Here is a 4,609-nt window from a genome sequence, read left to right on the forward strand (position 1 = left end):
AGTAGCCATTGCTGTAGAGAGGCTCCCAACAAACAGCTGGATAAGTAAAGAAGCTCTTCACCCTGGCGGATGACACGGCTCACCTAAAGGTGCGAAGCCTAAGTGCTAACCAGTGTTTACCAGAGCTCCTGATAGTGGAGATGGATTTTGCTGCATGTTAGTACCAGGTCACGGTCCTTAGGATCTCCACACCAGGAGGTGAGCAAGCTGAAGTCCAGTAGCAGATAAAGCAGGTAGGGATAAACAGAAGCATAGTCAGTATGCAAGCCAAAGGTCAGTAACAAGTGGTTGCATGTTGGGATCAAGCAGAAGCATAGTCAAGAACAAGCCAACAGGAACTGCATTTTAAGGAGGTGGACGAGCTCAGGGCGAGATGGGCGGAGGAGCTTCGGATGGAGATCACGGCCAAACAATGGAGACATGCCTGCATACTAACTCACAAATGTTCAATAAGCACGAAAATGCAGGAAACTGCTTATAAATTGTTAACACATTGGTACAACACCCCAGCTAAAATGCACAAATGGAATCCGCAGGTCCCAGAATCCTGCTGGAGGTGTCACGAGGGAATAGGCACTTTACTCCACATTTGGTGGCAATGCCCGCTCATAGCACGGTTCTGGGACAGAGTGATAGCACTAACAAAACAAATCACAGACACTGAAATTACCATGGACGCGGCGGCCTGTTTGCTCCAGGTCACGGATGTCTCCTTGAGGAGGTTTAAAAACTCCTTGTCGAGACACTTGCTGAACGCCGCGAGATCCTTGATACCTCTTTATTGGAGGTCTCAGAGGATCCCCTCTGTTGCGGAATGGCTGAAAAAGATTTCGGACGTTCATGCGATGGAGGAGACTCTGACTCAGGCAACTCAAGGTGTGGACAAATTCTTTAACCTGTGGCAGCCATGGGTAGTTTTCCGGTACTCGTCCGAATACACAGACATTATGTCCCGATCGCTGCCCCTGATGGCATAATTGAGTTCTGAGCGGATACCTAATTCTGTGACTGTCTATGTACATCTACGACTAACTGTTCAATGCCAAATAGTTCTTTCTTTTTATTTTATTTTATTTTTATTTATTTTTATTTATGTATTCTTTTCTGGCTCCTTACCTTGGGCCTTGACTCTTCATACCTTTGTGCTTACTCTGTGCTTTTCTTACTAAACCTCAGAAATCAGCCACGTTTGTAACTGATCGCTATGTGTAAAGCTTGTTTATCACACCTCAACTACATCCCCGTTGGCTCCGCTAGATATAGGTGGTTGGGACCACCTAGAGTTAACATAAGCTCCAAGGGGAACTATATATGCATAATAATACATAATACGTTATGTAAGCTTCAGATAATTAGCCTTCTACTCTGAATTGCTTTTGGATATGTACCTTGTGTTCCTATGTTGTGATTCACATTGTTTGCCTTTACGTAAAAGTTATGAGCAGTTGCATCTGCACAAACTGTATTTCTTGTATACCTCAAGTTTGACTTTAATAAACTTAACCTTGGAATGTAAAAAAAAAAAAAAAGAACAAGCCAAAGGTCAGCAATGAGTGGAAATGAAGATACAGGGGGCAGCAAGAGTGATTAGAGCAAGATATTGGCTTGAGAGCACAATAATCTGGCAAACATGAAGTGCAGAGACCTGGCTTAAATCAATAAGTTAATGAGAGAAGCAAAGAGTTTAGGGTATCAAAGGAAAACAGGGTTTAAGGCAAGATCATTCAAGGAAATGTCCAGAGAAATGTCCAGCATCCCAGGTAACCCAGCAAGAAGAGACATAGCCAGACACAGCAGAGGTAGCAGGTCCTGACCCGAGTCCTGATAATATGTTATTGTTTGCAACAGAGGTCATTTTTTTTCTACTTTTTTCAAGAAGTTTTTTGGTATACCAAATGAACAGTGCTTTATTTATTTATTTGTTTTAATTGAACAACACTTACATAGACATGTAGCATAGCATTAAACAGAGAGTCCATGAATTACAGAGCCATTGGAAAGAAATCATTTTGAATAACAACCATAACAGAACATATACTGTAAGATACAGTATACAAAAAGTAAAATAAAAGGGGGGTGTCCTCAAATTGCGGATTAAACAAAGTACATATTCGGAACATACACAGTGAAACATATACGTTACAGCAGAAATCCCCAGCCTTTTTGGCACAAGGGAACGGTTTCATGGCAGCGAATTTTCCCGGGGACCAGGTGGGGTGTTGGTGATGGGTTGGGGGATGGGATATTCACAAGATGTCTATCCTCATCCCCCCTCTACACCACAATTCCCCATTACAACACAGTCTCCCTCTTGTATCAGTGTTCTCAGTTTCCATTCACATCACAGCCCCCTCTCTACATCACAGTGTCCCCTCCACATCACAGTGTCTCCTCACAGTAAGGTAACGGGGACTGCTCTGCAAAGGGACATTGTGATGCAAAGGAGACTGCTCTGTAAGGGGGCACTGTAATGTAAAGGGGGCACTGTGATGTGAAGATGACTGCTCTGTAAAGGGGGCACTTCAATGTAAAGGGGGGCTGTGAGGTAAAGGGGTCTACACTGTAAAGGGGAATGTGATGTAAAGGGGGCTGCACTGTAAGGGGGGCACTGTAATGTAAATAGGACTTCTCTGTAAAATGAACAGTGCTTTAGACCTGTAGCTTTTGGAAGAACCATTTTTTTTTCTGTCTCAAACTTGACTTTGGCGTCCCTTATGGCTTTTTGTTTCAGGGTTTGGTTCCTGAAAACATCCTTGTTTACCACAGCTTTGTTAAGGGATATGTCAAGCCCCCAAACGCACTCCCCGGCAAAGGCTGGAACCTGATCTGTCTATTACTCGCCAGGAGAGCCATCCTGCAGAAATGGATTTCCACCGATTGCCCAACCACCTCTCAAGTCAAAAAGGAGCTATTAAAGTTATTATACAAGGACAAGCTCAACACGGACCTAACTCATGAACGGAGCAAAGCGTGCTTCTACCACCAATGGCATCCATTCATGATGTACACGCTCACCCCCACGGAGAGGGTAAACTTTGAGAAGTTGTCTTTTCTTTACCAAGATTCCCCGCGGGACTGAGGCCACCCCCCCGTTGTTCTCCCCCTTCTTTTTATAATTCGGACGTGCCTTCCAAGGCTCTCCCCCCCCCCCCTGGACTGGGTGCATCACTAATTCCTTTAGCTTCTTGTGTACCAATTATTATTTTGTGATGGCCTCTCCATACCCAGCTTTCCATGTATATGTTCAAACGTCTGAATTTTTTTTCTTATGCCTTGTTCTTTTATACTCTATATGTTACTTCTTCAATAAAAACATATTTAAAAAAAAAAGAGATATGTCAACAGAGTATCTAGTTGGCATGAGGTGGTTGTAGTTGTACACCTTCACGAATCACTTGATCTTGGAACGCTTGGCAATTCTCTTCTTTCCCATAGTAGTGGTCACCTTACGAGGATAGCGATCAATGCCAACAACGAAGGTGTGGCTGTACTGGCGGTCAGAGGTACCATCATCAATGTTACTTACAATGACAGCTTGCATAGCATCCTGCTAAAACAAGGACAACTTTCCCTTGTTTCCTGAACTTTCCCATCTTTTTTTCAACTCAATGGCCAAACTCAGATCTTGAGCATAGTATTGAGTCTTGAACATAGATTATTTAACAGAAACAAAGGAAAAACAAACTCTAAGTTTGATTTTTACCATAAACGTTTACAGCAAAGAAAATAGATCTGTTACCAATTTGGATATCGAAAGAATCAGCTCAGTTCTATCTTTCGCAAACACTTTCAAGACTATAAAGACTGCACATTTCATCCAGGGTTTTTACACACTGTCAGACAGCCTGCAGTGAACATGTGCTGTGTAATATAATAGGAGACTGCATTACATATATTTTATTAACATTACTTTCTTATAGACTAGTAGAGTTAATGGAAGGGGTTGTCTATTCATAATTGATACACTAACCATATTTTGATATGGTTGGCTTGTTTCATATTAGTCATTACAGCCGATCCCCGGGTTACAAACAAGATAGGGTCTGTAGGTTTGTTCTTATATTTTATTTGTATGTAACTCAAGACAGGTAAATTTTTTAGGTGAAGCTCCAGCCAAAACAATAAATTTGATAAAGCTTCAGTGAAGACAACTTTTTTCCATGATAGTTCTTACGGGAATGAATTTCCCTTCCTAGGGATAGATTTCCTCTCACTTCCTGCTGTCTCCAACCATTTGTAAGTAAGTTGTAAGTCAGATGTTTGTAACTCGGGGACTGCCTGTATATTAAGAGACCAGTTTACATTCATACAATTTTATTATCATTAATTGATATATAGACTAATAGGTTTATGGGAAGGTCTTGTCTATTATTTTAATGTGATACTTTTTGATACATCATCCATATTTTTATGTTTTTTTTTTTTTTTAATTACTTGTATTACTTGCCAAGGGGTCTGAGAGAGTTACTATAAAGTTAATTTTCCCCATTCTTTCTAAAGCCAAATTTATTCTGCACTTGAAAATCAATTTTACTGCTGGTATTGTGGCATGCAGGAGATATTTTATTCAAAATAACAATTGTTTTTACAAATATTTCTGTCAGATTCT

General features: G+C 41.1%; 1 pseudogene; it reads right to left on the minus strand.

The window, feature by feature from the left end:
- Window positions 1-2,568: 2,568 nt before the first annotated feature.
- On the minus strand, window positions 2,569-3,593 carry LOC120925056 (annotated as a pseudogene).
- Window positions 3,594-4,609: the final 1,016 nt, after the last annotated feature.

This window comes from Rana temporaria, chromosome 1 (genome assembly GCF_905171775.1).
Source record: "Rana temporaria chromosome 1, aRanTem1.1, whole genome shotgun sequence".
In the NCBI taxonomy this organism is placed as follows: Eukaryota; Metazoa; Chordata; class Amphibia; order Anura; family Ranidae; genus Rana; species Rana temporaria.